Source organism: Schistocerca serialis, chromosome 4 (assembly GCF_023864345.2).
Source record: "Schistocerca serialis cubense isolate TAMUIC-IGC-003099 chromosome 4, iqSchSeri2.2, whole genome shotgun sequence".
Classification (NCBI taxonomy): domain Eukaryota; kingdom Metazoa; phylum Arthropoda; class Insecta; order Orthoptera; family Acrididae; genus Schistocerca; species Schistocerca serialis.
Genome location: NC_064641.1, coordinates 780,697,903 through 780,716,433, shown reverse-complemented (window position 1 = coordinate 780,716,433; position 18,531 = coordinate 780,697,903). Strand labels below are relative to the sequence as shown.

Genomic DNA, 18,531 nt, shown 5'->3' with positions numbered 1-18,531 from the left:
TTCTGTCAGTGAGCACAGCAGCAAATCCTCGCCAACCCGAACTTCTTCTCCAATGTTCTATTTACCGATGAATGTTCCTTCTCAAACAAACGACAGGTAAATACAAGGACATTCATTATTGGTCCAGCGTCAAACCACGATGGCTGAGACAGGTGGAACGTCAGCGTCAATGGAGAGTTAATGTCTGGTGTGGAACGCTGGGCCATTATTTAATCAATGGTAGTCCAAACGGCACAGCGTATGCCAACTTCCTCGGACGAATTCTTTCTCCGCTTCTGGATGAAGTGCCGCTAAGAACCAGAATGCTTATGTGGTCTCAACACCATGGATGTCCAGCACATAATGCCTTGCGTGCACGTCGTGTTCTGAACCGAAGATAACCTGCCAGATGGATTGGTCGAGGAGAAATACTTACATGGCCTGCTAGGTCTCCTGATTTAAATCCTCTGGGCTTTTTTCTTTGGGGATGCATTAAAGACGTTGCCCATCGCGATATTCCAACAACTCCAGAGGACATGCAGGAACGTATTGTGCTTGCTTGTAATTCTCTTCAGCAGGCAACACTGGAAGCAATAAATAATTCTTTCATTCAACGAGTGCACCAGTGTATCGATGTCCAAGGTCACCGCTTTGAGTACCTTTGAATGTTCTACTCCCGGGCAATGGAACAGGAGAGTCAAAGTCAATTTTGTGTTATGTTTTTACTTGGGTTTAATTTGTTTTCTGACAACTCCAGCAAGTGGACGAGTTTGTGATCCCGGACTCAAAGTCAATGTTGTGTTATGTAATTAATAACGTTGTGTTTCAGTGAATGGTACACTGTGATGCATTTTTGAATAGTTCTTTAGGAAAGGAAATGAATTACCGAATAAAAAATACAGGGTGCCATTTAAAAAAGTCATATCGTTGTTTATATCTTTGTTAAAAACAAAGCTACACTGAAGGCAATCATGCTGATTGATGTCCCCTTGACGGCTAAAGAACAAATGGTTCAAATGGCTCTGAGCACTATGGGACTTAACTTCTAAGGTCGTCAGTCCCCTAGAACTTAGAACTACTTAAACCTAACCAACCTAAGGACATCACACACATCCATGCCCGAGGCAGCACTCGAACCTGCGACAGTAGCGGTCACGCGGTTCCAGACTGTAGCGCCTAGAACCGCTCGGCCATTCCGGCCGGCGGCTAAGGAACATTTCCTTGAAACATTTTGTAATTTGCATCTGGACAAACAGCTGTTTAGTGTGGTCAAGATTAATGAGACACCCTGTATATTGTACTGCTGGCATCAAACGCGCAAGCATTTGACTTCATCTGTCAGTACACTGGATCTCATACTACTGCATATACACTGAGCGCAACTGTTTCAACTTCAAATATCCATGCCTTTATATTGATTTCCACTACTGTACAATTACTGAGCCTAAAACTGCTGGGTTCCCGGGTTCGATTCCCGGCGGGGTCAGGGATTTTCTCTGCCTCGTGATGACTGGGTGTTGTGTGATGTCCTTAGGTTAGTTAGGTTTAAGTAGTTCTGAGTTCTAGGGGACTGATGACCATAGATGTTAAGTCTCATAATGCTCAGAGCCATTTGAACCTAAAACTGCTCATTAAAATGACTTCAATACAAAAGGAGGCTCGGTGTGCTCAGTTAAGACTGGCTTTCATTTACCATCCCCTAGGTATTATGAGTCATGACAAAACACAAGTTTTTGCAGTACATTGGTGATGGTACAAAAATTCCCTTTATACATTTTTTTCCCTCTTGCTCAAAATTACTTGACTGAAAATAGGAATTATTTTACGCTGGCATTACTGAAATAAAACAGTTCACACGTACAAAACAATTTCACTTATCACGCCGAAGAGGGACACACAGGTAGAGAGAGAGAGAGAGAGAGAGAGAGAGAGAGAGAGAGAGAGAGAGAAAGAAAGAGAGAGAGAGAAATCGAGAGAGAGAGAGAGAGAGACAGAGAGAGAGAGAGAGCGAGTCTCTTAGAGAATCACGAATCATCATTTTTAACCATTACAGGAAAAGAAATGTCGGTGCGACAATGGACAATACATAATAGTTTTTTTGGATCAAGTTTCATTTCTTCGATAAACGACAATATTAGCTCAGGCACCTCTCCAATATCTTAAATACTTTACACCTTTTATATAACATGTACTGCAATTATAAAAACGGCTTAAAGTACCAGATTGGCCTAAAATAGTAAAAGGAGCGCCTCACAGTTTAGCCAGATACCTCACGCTGTGTGGGGGTGGTGAGTTAAATGTACACTATGTGATCAAAAGTATCTGGACACCTGGCTGAAAATGACTTAAAAGTTCGTGACACCCTCCATCGGTAATGCTGGAATTCAATATCGTCTGGCCCACTCTTAACCTTGATGACAACTTCCACTCTCGCAGGCACGTTCAATCAGGTGCTGGAAGCTTTCTTGGTGAATGGCAGCCCATTCATCACGGAGAGCTGCGCTGAGGAGAGGTATCGATGTCGGTCGGCGAGGCCTGGCACGAAGTCGGCGTTCCAAAACATCCCAAAGGTGTTTTACAGGATTCAGGTCAGGACTCTGTGCAGGCCGTCCATTACAGGGAGTGTACTGTCATGTAACCACTCCGCCACGGGCCGTGCATTATGAACAGGTGCTCGATCCCCGAATTTCTCTTCAACAGTGGGAAGCAAGAAGGACCTTAAAACATCAGTGTAGGCCTGTGCTGTGATAGTGCCACGCAAAACAACAAGGGGTGCAAGCCCCTCCATGAAAAACACGACCGCCTCCGTATTTTACTGTTAGCACTACACACACTGGCAGATGACGTTCACTGGGCATTCGCCATACCCACACCCTGCCATCGGATTGCCACATTCTGTACTGTGATTCGTCACTCCACACAACGTTTTTCCCACTGTTCACTCGTCCAATGTTTACGCTCCTTACACCAAGCGAGGCGTCGTTTGGCATGTACCGTCGTGATGTATGGCTTATGAGCAGCAGCTCGACCATGAAATCCAAGTTTTCTCACCTCATGCCTAATTGTCATAGTACTTGCAGTGGATCCTGATACGGTTTGTAATTCCTGTGTGATGGTCTGGCTAGATGTCTGCCTATTATACATTACGATCCTCTTCAACTGTCGGCGGTGTCTGTCAGTCAACAGACGAGGTCGGCCTGTACGCTTTTGTGTTGCACAGGTCCCTTCACGTTTCCACTTCACTATCACATCGGAAACAGCGGACCCAGGGATGCTTAGGAGTGTGGAAATCTTGCGTACAGACATATGACACAAGTGACACCCAGTCACCTGACCACATTCCAAGTCCATGAGTTCTGCAGAGCGCCCCATTCTGCTCTCTCATGATGTCTAATGACTACTGAGGTCGCTGATATGGAGTACTTCGCAGTAGGTGGCAGCACAATGCATGTGATATGAAAAACGTATGTTTTTGGGAGTGTCCGGATACTTTTGATGTCATAGTGAATCTGTTGAGTGTAGGTGAGTGTAATGAATGTGTGTGTAGTACAGCATCATGTTGTATTCGATTATCATGAGAGAAGGGATAGGGTGGAAAATAACCTACACCTCTCGAACAGCACCAAGAGGACTAGCGAGCTTAAGGACCCTGTTCTTGGGCGATAACCGTCAACAATGTCACATACCCTCACTGCATGAGACAGCCCAAAAGGGCTTCGGAATTTAATACGGGGACACTGGTCCAAAGTCCTGTGATCAGGAACTTCATTCCTACACCTCTACTCCCCCTGCCGGTCCAGTACTGATGGTGAAATTTTTTTTTCCCACCACCAGGACTCCACCCAGCTACCTCCGGATCTCCCGTTTCTTTATTGTTGTCACATCTATTTCCTGGAACTGATGTTTAAATCGAACTGATTTCGACAGCGTTGTTTGAATGTGTGGAGTAGTAACAGGTACTGATATCTAAATTAATTGTGTTACGCATCCTTAGCCACTAAAGCCGTCGGCACATGGACCGTGCATCCGAATGTTGAGCGTTGAGCGTGCCGAGTTTCTGACGTCATAGCGTGGAATAGCACGTTCGGGAGTCTTTCCGAACGTGCAGAGCAATATCTGGCATGTCAGATATTCTGAGCGTGCGTCTGAGCGTTGACCAATGAGATGGCACAACGCCACCTACGTCACAAGCGCGCCGTCTCCCTCCAGTACAGAGTTGTGAGGCGCCATATTGGCATTCATTTCAAGCCTATATGTATATATGCCGTTTCTGAGCACCAGAAAGTTGAGAATCACTGGAAAACCCGTTGTTAGTTGTGTGATTCGTTCCAATAAAATAATGAGAAACGTCGTATTTGTGACAAAAGAATTATTGTAACTTGCGTATTATGAGAGTAGGCTATTTGAAGGCAGCGACACACTGAAGATCCACCCAAAACGCATTGTTCTTGGTACAATCTGTTATAATTAAATTTCAATTAGTAACATAATTATCTACGATTAACGTTTTCAGCAATGGGTAACACACTATGAGTAAGTCCAGATACACGTTGTTTGGTTAGCGTGAGGAGCAAGCCAGAACGGTAGCTCAGCGTGTCCGGTCAGAGGGCAGGTTGGTCTCTGTAATAAAAAACTGAGTGGAACGATCAACAAACGAACTTCACCGGATGTGTTGTGACGCCGGCAACGAACGAACACAACGATCAAAAAAAAAAAAAAGCAGCGTCTCTGACTCATGAGTTTTTGTTGAGGCGGTGGTTCGCGTCCTAACACCTCCAAATTTTTTTCCCCTAACATTCGCGTTTTCATTAGGTTCTGATACTTTATTACTAGTTTAATATAAGTATATGGTATAATACTTGATGTTATGTAAATATAAGTTCACCTTTTTTTGAGGGGATTGGTTTAAATCTACAGGACAGCTTGCACTACTTGTATAAAGATATTTTGCTCCTTGCCGGCCGCGGTGGTCTCGCGGTGAGGGCGCTCAGTCCGGAATCGCGCGACTGCTACGGTCGCAGGTTCGAATCCTGCCTCGGGCATGGATGTGTGTGATGTCCTTAGGTTAGTTAGGTTTAAGTAGTTCTAAGTTCTAAGGGACTGATGACCACAGATGTTAAGTCCCATAGTGCTCAGAGCCATTTTTATTTTGCTCCTTTTTCTTTTACGCTTCGTAATTCACATGTTGCAGAGATTCTGCTGCTGGGTAGGAACAGTGATCAAGTAAGATTGACCTTGGGGTTTTACTAAAATGTGGGAATGATGCGGAGAAGTATTCTACATTTGTATCGCACTGTTTGTAATGGAACTTTTATAAGCCTGTGTCCTTATTGATTAGACACGGTACTTTCCTTTTTGTGGACGATCGAGGAAATGTGCGTTTTAATAGAGCTAGCGTGGGAATTTTACGCGCGCCCGATGAGTAAACAGTATGATTTACGAACTAGGAACATCCCTCAACTGCCGCTGGAGTGCGTTGCGATCGCGTATACCACGTCGGGGCCCACGTACCGTATGCACAAGTCGCATCGTTCCTCAGCGTTCAGCAGAACGTTGAACTTGGCACGCTCAACGTTAACGTTCGACAGTACGGTCCGTGTGCCGACGGCTTAAGGGTAAAGTTCTGCTGTCTTTGGTATTTTTGGGGACTAAAGTAACATACGCATTGATTCTGTTATGAACATTACCTATTTGATTAATCCTACTCGTGATCAATCCGATTGTTTGTTATTAGATATTATAGGCATTTTAATTGGTAGCACAGAAGTCAGGAATATATTTTTTTATGCCCAAGTTGTGACTACGGCTGCTCGTAGGTCTGCTTCTTTACAATTGCGTTTTCGGTTACATGGGCTGTGCGGATGTCATTGTTGGCAAATGACTTTTAGTACCGCTAATTTCGTTATATTATATTCCGCAATAATCTGCTCTGCCGAAAACACGACATGAGAAACGCAATGGTACGATAGGAGCTAGAAGCTGAACCGATTGAATATAAAATGCCGCAGTCCCAATACAAATACACACGAACAGAAGACTGACGACTTACAGTTCCCCAAACCAACGTTAGTTTCTAAACCGGACAGCAGAAGAGGTATAGCGAGACCTAAGAAGAGATGGGTTGAGGATTTGCAAAGACGGTCTTAAAATATGATCCATGAAGTGAAGTGAATCCACAACCGCAGCCTGATAATAGTCCAGATGTTACGAAAGTCAGCACACATAATTACCATGAATTTTTTGGAGGGTGTCCATCTTGAGCAAAACACATTTGCTATAGTAATGTACAGAAAGTTCTGGCTGGGAATTAAGAATTATGTAGGAATAAAGGTGACGGTACCAGAAAGGCGGAAGTGCTGTGACATCGATAGATACACAAATGAAGGGTACAGAACTTGAATGGCTTTCGGAATGCTCTTCCGTTTTCAAGCTTGTAGGAAAAACATGCACACAAACACACACACTCTCAATCACATGCACACACCTGTCTCCCTACATTGTGCTCAGTCGACTGACAGCTTTTTCCTTTCCCGGGGTCATTGTACTGGGGTGAAGTGGGGGTGGGGGGTGAGGTGCGGTGAGGGATGTAGAGATCTGGGAGGCAGGGATAGGATTAGGGAGAAGCTTCTAACGGCTCTTCGGGGCCTGGGGAGCCGTCTGTGGGCCAGTTAGGGGTGCTGGTAGAGGGGGCAAGTGATACACGACTGGGAACGCGATTTCATAGACCAGGGTGTGAGATAACAGCACACGACTAGCTGATGTGGGAAAAAAAATTGGGCTAGGGTACTGGGTCAGGGGATGATGCACACACACACACACACACACACACACACACACACACACACACACACACACACACACATACACTATAGCGTGGAGGATGGTGGGTGGATGGGGGAAGGGAGCTACCTTACGTTTAGGCAAGAAAGGGTATAGGAGCGAAGAATGTGCTGTAAGGATAGCTCCCATCTGTGCAGCTCTGAAAAGCTGTTGGTAGTGGGGAGGATTCAGATGACACGGGTTGCGAAGCGTCATTGAAATCTTACATGTTGTGCTCTGCTGAATGTAGTGACACTAGGTGATCCACCTTATTTTTGACCGAGCGAGGTGGTGCAGTGGTTAGCTCACTGGACTCTCATTCGGGAGGACGACGGTTCAATCCCGCATCCGGCCATCCTGATTTAGGTTTTCCGTGATTTTCCTAAATCGCTCCAGGCAAATGCTGGGATGGTTTCTTTGAAAGGACACGGCCAACTTCCTTCCATGTCCCCTAATCCGATGAGATAGATGACCTCGCTGTTTGGTCTCTTCCCCCAAACAATCCAATCCAATCCAATCCTTATTTTTGGGAACAGCTTGGCGGTGGCCATTCATTTTAGTTGACAGCTGGTTGGTTGTCATACTAATGTAAAACGCTGTGCAGTGATTGCAGCAGAGCTGGTATATAACATGGCTGCTTTCACAGTTGACCCAGTGTCTGATGGGGTAGGATAAACCTGTGACAGGAACTGGTGTTTCTGTGCATGTTCTCCGTACAAGTTTGAAAAAGGAAGAGCATTTCGAAAGCTAGCAAAGTTCTGTATCTTTTGTTTGTGTACCTATCGCGATGCAGCGCTTCTGCCTTTCGGTGAGTCGTCTCCTCTACTCCTACACAGTTGCAATAAAATACACAAAAACCCATGAAAAGCACAGCTTGTAGTAACAAGGTATATATACAATACTTTGATTGTTTTTCAGATTTGAGAATACTGCCTTAAAAACTCAAATTTATATGTGTACAAATGGAAGAGAGCTTTTCTCTCGTGCGACATAAAGAAAATAAAAGCCCATTGTCGATGCTGAAACTTCAGCAGAACATGTCTGGGAAATAAAAGAGGATGTAAAATTGTGTTTTGTTCAAGGTGGGCCCCCTCTAAAAGCAAATCTAGTTGTTAAGCAAACACAGACAGAAGACCTTCAACCTCAAGATGAATATTACTAAAGTATACCTGTTTATGATTTAAAATGTCACATGAATACTATTTGTCACTTGAATTCAATAGTTGGCCAAAATGCGAACACAGTTGTCCTGGAGCCGGTTCTCTACGAAACTGTTTCACCACTCTGTTATCTTTCGTGCTATAATCTGGGTTTGACCTAACCATTTCCAATAGAGATACGACAAAACATGTAGACTACTCTTTAAAATGTAGGACACAGATGAGACCAAAAATAAGCTTTGAGATAAATAAATTATATTTTATTCTGTGAAGTAAGCACAGAGGGCAAAAAAAAAAGACATTTTTCCAGGTGACTGCACTAAAGTGTATTGTATGGTATAGACGAGGAGCTTTGTAGCCAAGCATTGAATAAAACACGGCCAATGTGGGCGTACGTGTTTCTATTCTCAGATAGCTATCGCTGTAGCTTGCCACGATTAATCGAATTGACTACGAACTCACGACAGCGAAAAGCGCTCCATTGAACCATATCTTCTGATCGTGTTACAGATACTCCGGTATTTATAAAACGAAAAAAAACATGTCAAATGTTTGTGTGTTGAATGACAAAATGTTCGATAGCTGAGTGTACTTCGGAAAAGCCCGAGTTTATATTGGCGAGGACGGCGTGACTCTGCGGAATGGGATTAGCGATCGTATCCCGTAATTAGCCTGCGGGTAACGAATTCTGATTACCGGCGGAAATCGGTTTTGATGAAAAAATTGTAGCGTCGTTAGCTGCTGCTTAATACGTTGCACGCGCGATGATAATTGAGTTGTATCTGTGAAAGCTGGCGTTATTTTGCAGCGGGCGGTGCAGTATAATTAGAAAGGAAGTCAGCGTGTTTGTTACCTGAAACGACTGGGAGCATTCGTTATTTTTGTGAGAGTGTATTTTTGAGAAACGCATTTATATCACAGGTGTTTAAAAATAGCAGATTGCCGTTAACTTGTGGGCGATGTTGACCTTCAGCAGTAACACCACATCGAGTGTATCCTATAAGGTTGTATGTGAGCACTTGTCCGTGTAAAGATAACAGCACTGATTGTATTTCTTCGGAATATTATTTGTACAAGCCCGTAAAAATTGTATATACTATGTTTCTTTATGCTCCAGGTATCTTTATTTGTAAATTACATTGCTGCTGGCCTGCTAGACACTTGCTATATAGTTACTATTAGCCGACCGCTGTGGCCGAGCGGTTCTAGGCGCTTCAGTCTGGAACCGCGCTGTCGCTACGGTCGCAGGTTCGAATCCTGCCTCGGGCATGGATGTGTGTGATGACCTCAGATGTAAAGTCCAATAGTGCTTAGAGCCATTTGAACCATTTTTTATTACTATTAGGAGTCACGTAACTTCAAACCAGTTGCTTTGGAGAACAGTCCGTGGGCAAGGCCAGTCTGCTCTTAAGAATATTATTCTGTGATTGCCTTCTGAGTGCATCTGTGGAAAGCTGGACCTCGCGGTTACGTGCAGGGTGCGATTGTTAGATATGTCATGAGCTAGTTGTCTGTTGTAACATCGGGTAGGGTCGTTAGGAAAACGGGAATCCACTCACAGTGTCAAAGACGCTGTGATGGCTCAGAGTGGGCCAGTTAAGGAGAGTTTGCTGGAACACTGTAACCTTTCGCCACATGACAACATAGCTATTATATTACTCTCGTCGCCGATAACCTCTGCATATGGAACAACGAATGTAGCCCATAGCATAAAACTGCCGCCATTGGCCTTCGTCCGCAGCGCTTTACATATTTCTGGCAGCCGTTCGCCTGGATGACGACGTATCTGGACGCGATCAGCGACTTGCTGCAACAAGAAATCCAATTCATCGGACCAGGTGATTCGTTTCCATCGATCCTCAGTGCAGTCTCGGTGATGCCGTGCCGAATGCAATCGTTGAAGATGTCGCAGAGTCTACACGACCCAATTATATTAATGTGACCACCGCCTATCCTCAATGACAACGTGTAATAACCACTCACAGATGGCAGTTGGCACCACTAGCAGCTGAGGGTACTTAAAACGCCTCCAGCGGACCAGAGAACAGTGCAGTCGTTCTCGTAATGGTGAAACGGAGTGATTTATCTGACATCCAAAAGTGCACGGTCATTGGCTTTCTGTCCAAGGGTGGAAGCATTTCAGAAATGCCTGCTAAGTTTGTAAACGGTTTGACTGCTCCCGTGGTTAAAGTACTAGGTGCATTTAAGTTCTAAGGCCTCCGATTTTTTTTCTCCGGACTGGAAAGAGATAGAAACATGCGCATTGTTTTAAAATGAGGCCGCGTTCATTGTCAATATGTCCGAGAGATGGCAGCACCGTACGGCAGATGGAATTTTACCGCCAGCGGCGAGAATGAGAACTGTTTTAAATACTTAAAATGGCGACGTTTTCCTTACTTGAACAGCGTGCAATCATTCGTTTTCTGAATTTGCGTGGTGTGAAACCAATTGAAATTCATCGACAGTTGAAGGAGACATGTGGTGATGGAGTTATGGATGTGTCGAATGTGCGTTCGTGGGTGCGACAGTTTAATGAAGGCAGAACGTCGTGTGACAACAAACCGAAACAACCTCGGGCTCGCACAAGCCGGTCTGACGACATGATCGAGAAAGTGGAGAGAATTGTTTTGGGGGGTCACCGAATGACTGTTGAACAGATCGCCTCCAGAGTTGGCATTTCTGTGGGTTCTGTGCACACAATCCTGCATGACGACCTGAAAATGCGAAAAGTGTCATCCAGGTGGGTGCCACGAATGCTGACGGACGACCACATGGCTGCCCGTGTGGCATGTTGCCAAGCAATGTTGACGTGCAACGACAGTATGAATGTGACTTTCTTTTCGTCGGTTGTGACAATGGATGAGACGTGGATGCCATTTTTCAATCTAGAAACAAAGCGCCAGTCAGCTCAATGGAAGCACACAGATTCACCGCCACCAAAAAAATTTCGGGTAACCGTCAGTGCTGAAAAAATGATGGTGTCCATGTTCTGGGACAGCAAGGGCGTAATCCTTACCCATTGCATTCCAAAGGGCACTACGGTAACAGGTGCATCCTACGAAAATGTTTTGAAGAACAAATTCCTTCCTGCACTGCAACAAAAACGTTCGGGACGGGCTGCGCGTGTGCTGTTTCACCAAGACAACGCACCAGCACATCGAGCTAACGTTACGCAACAGTTTCTTCGCGATAACAACTTTAAAGTGATTCCTCATGCTCCCTACTCACCTGACCTGGCTCCTAGTGACTTTCGGCTTTTTCCAACAATGAAAGACACTCTCCGTGGCCGCACATTCACCAGCCGTGCTGCTACTGCCTCATCGATTTTCCAGTGGTCAAAACAGACTCCTAAAGAAGCCTTCGCCGCTGCCATGGAATCATGGCGTCAGCGTTGTGAAAAATGTGTACGTCTGCAGGGCGATTACGTCGAGAAGTAACGCCAGTTTCATCGATTTCGGGTGAGTAGTTAATTAGAAAAAAAATCGGAGGCCTTAGAACTTGAATGCACCTCGTATACCGTGAATGCCCAAATGGCGCTAATCCAAAACGGTGCCGAGGCAACTGTGGCGGGAAAAAAAAAATGTGGCGCACCATGGGCCATGAATGGTAGGGGTGATCAACGGCTGTGGAAGTGTTCAAATCTTTCAAATGGCTCTGAGCACTATGGGACTTAACATCTGAGGTCATCAGTCCCCTAGAACTTAGAACTACTTAAACCTAACTAACCTAAGAACTTCACACACATCCATGCCCGAGGCAGGATTCGAACCTGCGCGGTTCCGGACTGTAGTGCCTAGAACCGCTCGGCCACCGCGGCCGGCGTGGAAGTGTTTCCGGACGAAAAACTGACCACCCACATGAACCAATGGGCTACCAACAGTGTCTCCTCAACGACCGTTCAGCACCCTCTGCAGTGAGTGTCTTATTCATTCACCCATTCTAACTGCTGTTCATCAGCGATTAAGGCTGGAATGTGCACACCAGTGCTACAACTGAACGTCCACTGAGCGACAGGCTGTCTTTTCAGATGAATCACGTCTTGTACTCCATCAGAGAGATGGCCGTTGGCGTTTTAATTGTGAGACCCGTGAAACCAAAGGGTCCAGGCCGCATGGAGGAGCGTTATGGCCTGGGGAAAGCGTTCGTGGCGTTTCCTGGGTAATTTTGGAAGATACAATGGATCAATATAAGTATGTTTCCATCCCTGGTGATCGTGTCCACTCCTACATTGTTTGATGTATATCAGCGACACCTGTCGGCAACTAAGGGTTTCGATTTAATTATCATTTCATTCTAGAGAAGCTGCTCGGTCATCAAAGGTATCTGTTCTTTCGGGAACAGATACCATCTTCATATAGTTAAAGGCTACCCGGCCATTGACCTTCTTCTGTGCGAATGTGCATGCTTTGCGTGAACTCTTACAGGACTCGTCAGCTTAGTCTGCTGCGAATAATGAGTGAATGGGCAAATATCTCTTAGGAACACTACGAATGTAGGTTGTGGACAGTTGGGAATGTGTATCTCATGGGGAGCGTGCAAGGGGTGAGTCCCTGAAGTCGCACTATCCTCTGTGCCCTCTGTGGCTCAGATGGATAGAGCGTCTGTCATGTAAGCGGGAGGTCCCAGGTTCCAGTCCCGGTCGAGGCACGCATTTTCAGCTGCCCCCATTGATGTACATCAACAACAACGTTCGGCAGCTAAGGGTTTCGATTTAATTATCATTTCATTCTAGAAAAGCTGCACAGTCATCAATGATATCTGTTCTTTCAGGAGCAGATACCATCTTCATATACTGTGAATGGTCAAATGGCGCTAATCTAAAGCCGGCGCCAGGGCAACTGTGGCGCACCATGGGCCATGAATGGTAGAGGTGAACAACGACTGTGGAAGTGTTTCCGGAAAAAAAACTGACCACCCACATGAACCAATGGGCTACCAACAGTGTTTCCTCAACAGTCGTTCAGCACCCAATGCAGTGAGTGTCTTATTCATTCACCCATTCTAACTGCTGTTCATCAGCGATGAAGGCTGGAATTTGCACACCAGTGCTACAACTGGACGTCCACTGAGCGACAGGCGGTCTTTTCAGATGAATCACGTCTTATACTCCATCGGAAATATGGCCAGTGGCGTTTACGTTGTGAGACCTCTGAAGGCAAAGGGTCCAGGTCGGAGGAAGGAGCGTTATGGCCTGGGGAATGTGTTCGTGGCGTTCCTTGGGTAATTCTGGAAGATACAATGGATCAATATGTTTCCATCCCTGGTGATCGTGTCCACTCCTACATTGTTTTTCCTCGGCACGATGGCTTCTACCAGCAGGACAATGCAACGCGTCACACAGCTCTCAGTATAAGTGCATGGTTCACAGAGCATCAGATGAGTTTACCATACGCCACTGGCCACCAAACTCCACGTATTTAAACCCAATCTAGAATCTTTGGGATCAGTTCGAGCGGACTGTTCGAACCCTGGATCCTCAACCGAGGAACCTAGCGCAGCTGGCTGTTGAACAGGAGTCTGCTTGGCTCCACATCTCTGTCGGAACCTTCCAGAGCCTTTCTGACTCTTCCTGCACGTCTCGCATCAGTCCGCACAGCAAGAGTTGCTTATTCAGGCTTTTGACAGGTGCTCACATTAATGTGAGTGGACAGTGTAGTTCCTCCAATGGTAGGTAGCATATCGGGCAGCAAGTTTACTCCAGCTAACTCGATCACCTGCCAGATTCTCAGCTTCCTCCCAGCTTATGTCCGTGGATTGCAATAGGGACGACTAATTAGAACACTTGAAGTATTAAAACCACCATCTTAACTTTTCTATATTTTTTTATTAATTCTAAATATTGTGACGTAGAAGAAGGTGTAATTACATGAATGACGAACACTAACTTCACTTAACGAAGGTTTATTCAGCACTTGCACATACAAGGTCCGGCCGCTGTGGTCGAGTGGTTCTAGGCGCTTCAGTCCGGAACCCCGCGACTGCTACGGTCGCAGGTTCGAATCCAGCTTCCGGCATGAATGTATGTGATGTCCTTAGGTTGGTTAGGTTTACGTAGTTCTAAGTTCTAGGGGACTGATGACCTCAACATAAGTCCCATAGCGCTCAGAGCCATTTGAACCACATACAAGAGGGCAGAGACAACTGTCTCCGGCCAGAACACATACGGTATATACACAGTTACAGAACTTTCCGGTACAATGATTCTAACATTTGTGGATACTTCTAGAATGTACTCGAACCGGATATAGAAATTAAAATTTTACAGTGCAGGTGAGTTTTGAGCTCACGACCCTCCATGCAATAGTCTGGTATCACAATCACTCCATCACGGTGACTGTGCTACTGAGCTTCTTCTGCGACAATATTGTGTATGTTCTGCTAAATCAATTTATTTAGTTAACCGGGTTTTGGCTTACATGGCCCTCATTAGATTTTAACTGACTGTTGGCATCACAGACGCTACACTGTTTGTAAACAGCCATGAAAAACACGTTACTCATATGACAAATACACATAGTAAATGTAATCTTCGACAGTGCGATGGTAATGCGATTAAAAAGGTAAAAAGTTGAACTACAAATAAGTATAAAGGGAATAAACCAGGAAAAAAACATTAACACTAAAGTCGAAAAACATAGCCTACATAACAATTTAAATTAAACTGATAGTCCCAATAAAAGAAAAGTAGTAACTGACAACAATACTAAAGAATAGGTTGAAGAGATGATACGGAAACCGAGTAAGAGATGGAATTAACAATTGTAGCAACAGAATATACGCAATATGGAGCACATAGACAATCGTAATAAAATAAAAATAAATACATGAAAACGGAGGAATAGAAAGAAACAGACAGTGCGGGACGTAATGGAAAACCGTGAGGATTGAAACAGTTTTAGAAATGAGGAAGCACTGAGCTATGTTTGGTTATTTAAAATTAGTTCAGGACTGTGGCCTAGATGTTTGTTGATTTCCAAGACTTCCTACACGATGAGTTTTTGGCCTTTGTTATTTTAATGAAGGGTAGGACTGTGTATGGTAGTTGTGCTCTCACTCACTGCACGTTCAGCAAATGGGTCATAATACTGCAACCTCTAGTTGCGCTCACGTTCAGCCAGCTTATGTCTCTATCTGATTAACCAATATAAAGCTTATTACAGCCAGGACAAGTAATTTCGTATACTCAACTTTTGTTTAGTAATTGGGTCTTATCTTTCGCACTGAAAACACACTAAGCTGTGAATTTCTTCACGTAGTAGGAAATCCTATAGCTGCAGGATTTCAGTGTTTCTGTTATACTGAGTGATATCTGCGTCCACATCTACATCTACATACATACTCAGCCAGCCACCCTACGGTGCGTGGCAGAGGGTACCCTGTACCATTACCAGTCGTTTCCTTTTCTGCTCCACTCGCAAATAGAGCGAGTGAAAAAAGACTATCTACTTGCCTCCGTGCGAGCCCTAATCTCTCTGACATTATCTTCATTGTGCTTACGCGAAATTTACTGGCTGCAGTAGAATCGTTCTACAGTCAGCTTCAAATAACGGCTCTCTAAATTTTCTTAATAGTGGTCCTTGAAAAGAACGTAGCCTTCCCACCAGCGCTTCACATTTGAATTCCCGAAGCTGTAATACTTGGGTGTTGTTTGAACGTACCGGTAACAAATCTAACATCCCGCCTCTGAGATGCTTCGATGTCTTCCTTTAATCTGAGCTGGCGCGGATCCCAAACATTCGAACAAGACACAACATTGGGAGGCACTAGGGTCCTAAATGCGGCCGTCTTTACAAATGAACCACACTTTCCTAAGTTTCTGCCAATAAGCCGAAGTCGATCATTCGCATTGACTGTGCGAAACAGCACACTACTAATACTTTATTCGATAATTATGGCTTTGTTTTCCCTACTCATCTGCATTTATTTATATTTTTCTACATTTAGAGCTACCTGCCATTCATTACACTAACTAGAAATTTTGTCTGAGTCTTCTTGTATCGTCCTACAGCCGCTCAACGACGATATCTTCCCGTACATCACAGCACCATAGGCAATCAGCAACAGACTGCTGCTTATCCTGTCCGCCAGATCGTTTATGGGTAATTTCCAAGAATGATTGCTATCTAAGTCGGAAGGGTCCAAACGATACATATCGAACGTGCGATAGTAAATCGATTATGGAAGTCTCGTGGCGGGCGTTATGGTCAATTATTTGTGATCGTCATTTTTATCAGTTTTCCGTTGTTCCTTTAGTTCGTGTACATTACGTTCCCGCCCTAATTATTTGTGATTTCATTGGGAAACCCACACGGTTTCCTCGATAGCGAGTGTAACGTCTGCTGTTCCTCACGTTTCTTCAGCAGATTGTCTGACATGGAAAACTCTTGATTCGATGCATACCCAGCATAGACAAATGTTTGACTTTTTGCCGCAAATATGGACTTCTGCCGGACGAGGAAAGGAGGGACTGTGTTGACTGTGGTGCTGCGAAGTCTGTAAAACTTCGTAAGAGGAGTGTCGACACCGAGATAAGGTTGCAATTCCATTGCTGACTTTGCGGAAAGCGAACCAGCATCAGGAGAAATACGTGGTTCGAGTCCTCCAAATTATCCATTCAGACGAGGGTAATTCTTGTGTCATGCTGGAATCGAGATTACGCGTTGCAAACCACAGCATCAGTAATTGAGTTATCCGCAAATACCGTGTGTGACTATTTCGGGTTTTGCCGAGAAGTCTGTTACGTGGTAGTGACAAATGATGGGGTGCGAATTGGTGGAGCGAATAAAATTGTAGAAGTAGACGAATCTTACATTGCTAGACGAAAGAAGCGGAGAGAACGACATTCTAAAAGTGAAGTAGATCATATCTGGGTATTCGGTGCGATAGAAACAGAGTCCCGCAAGTGTTTCGTTGTGAGGGTATCGTCCCGATACGAGGTGACTTTAGTGGGTCTCATAAAACACTTCATACTGCCTGGAACAAAAGTCATCACAGACGGGTTTCAGTCGTACAAGACTCTAAAAGCTGAAGGGTACGACCACGAATTCGCGAACGAGTCTGTGAGTTCGTCTCCTCGGATGACGCCAGTGTCAACACCCAGAATATTGAGCTGCTATGGAAGTCTGAGAAGTCTACCATAAAAAGAGAAGGGCGTCCAGGACAGAGGGACAAACTGTACTTGTTCCAGTACCTACACTTCTACAACAAGCGTTTGCAGAGAAAAGTCGACCCATGCGACACACTGCCGATATGCCTATGCGATATTGACAGAGTTTACTCTACCTGCCAGGGTAGCCGAGAGCGCATCCCGGCAAGGTAACTCAGCGTGATCGGTCAGAGGGTTGGCTACCCTCTGTAGTAAAAAAACTGAGTTAATGTATTGACGACAAACTGAAACGGGTGACTTGCAACGTCCGCCCCGAGCACATACAAAGAACAAAATGAGATTTTTTTTTTAAGCCGGCACGGTAGCTCAGCGTGTTCAGTCAGAGGGTTAGCTGCCCTCTGTAATTAAAAAAACTGAGTTAATCGATCAACAACGAACTTAAACGGATGTCTTACGATGTCCGCCCCGAGCAGATGCAACGAACAAAGGCGAACAAAATGAAATTTAAGAAAAAAAAAGAGCGCTAACGCGCTGCTTCCTGGACTCGGGTAGGCGCGCTAGCCCCGAATCGAATCCGCCCGGCGGATTAACGACGAGGGCCGGTGTGCCGGCCAGCGTGGATGTGGTTTTTAGGCGGTTTTCCACATCCTGCTAGGTGAATACCGGGCTGGTACCCATGTTCCGCCTCAGTTGCACGGTTCGCAGACATCTGAACACATTCGCACGCACTATTCCATGGATTGCACTCGATGCAGACAGTTGGGGTACACTAATTCCGTCCCTGGGGGTATGGGGTGGCGGCAGAAAGGGCATCCGGCCACCCCTTAAACATTAATGTGCAAATCCGATTAACGATGGCTGACCCTGTGTCACTGCGGGACAAGGCTCAAGCGATAGATAGAATTGGCAGTGTTTACTCTGGCTACGGGAAAAAAGGAGTTGCCCCTGTAGCTTATACATCACACGGACTGTCACAAGACGATAACACTGAAGATGAACAGGGTAAGCCGTCTCCTTTGAATTTACAAGTGCTTCTTCAATGCTCTTCTTTTGTCGTTGCTGTAGTGATAACATCAAACATACTCATAACGCCCACCACGAGACTTCCATAATCGATTTACTATCGCACGTTCGATATGTATCGTTTGGACCCCTCCGACTTCGAAAGGCAATCATTCTTGGAAATTACCCACTTATGTATATAGGAAATAATAGCGGTCCTGTCACTTCCCTGGGGTACTCCTGACTATACCCTCGTCACCGATGAACCTCTTTAAGGTATGGTACTGTACACCACTTCCTGCAGACACTGGAAAGGGCAGCAGCTTCGAAACTTTTTCGTGTTAATTTTTTTACTTTGGAATTACAAAAAAACGTAACCAAAAAACATAAAGCTCTGTAATTAAAGATGGTTTCGTCAACGTGAAGGTGGACTAAATTTTGATGGATCACATTTGCATAGCAATA

The 18,531-nt window shown here is 45.0% G+C and overlaps 2 protein-coding genes across 3 annotated transcripts in view; one reads left to right on the top strand and one right to left on the bottom strand.

Moving 5' to 3' along the window:
• LOC126474763 (GTP-binding protein Rhes) overlaps nt 1–18,531 on the top strand; it is a 626,634-nt gene that overhangs the window by 419,718 nt on the left and 188,385 nt on the right. The window lies entirely within an intron of this gene.
• Nucleotides 1–18,531, bottom strand: part of LOC126473356 (calcium uptake protein 3, mitochondrial-like) — a 588,948-nt gene that overhangs the window by 570,189 nt on the left and 228 nt on the right. The gene's annotated exons all lie outside the window — the stretch shown is intronic.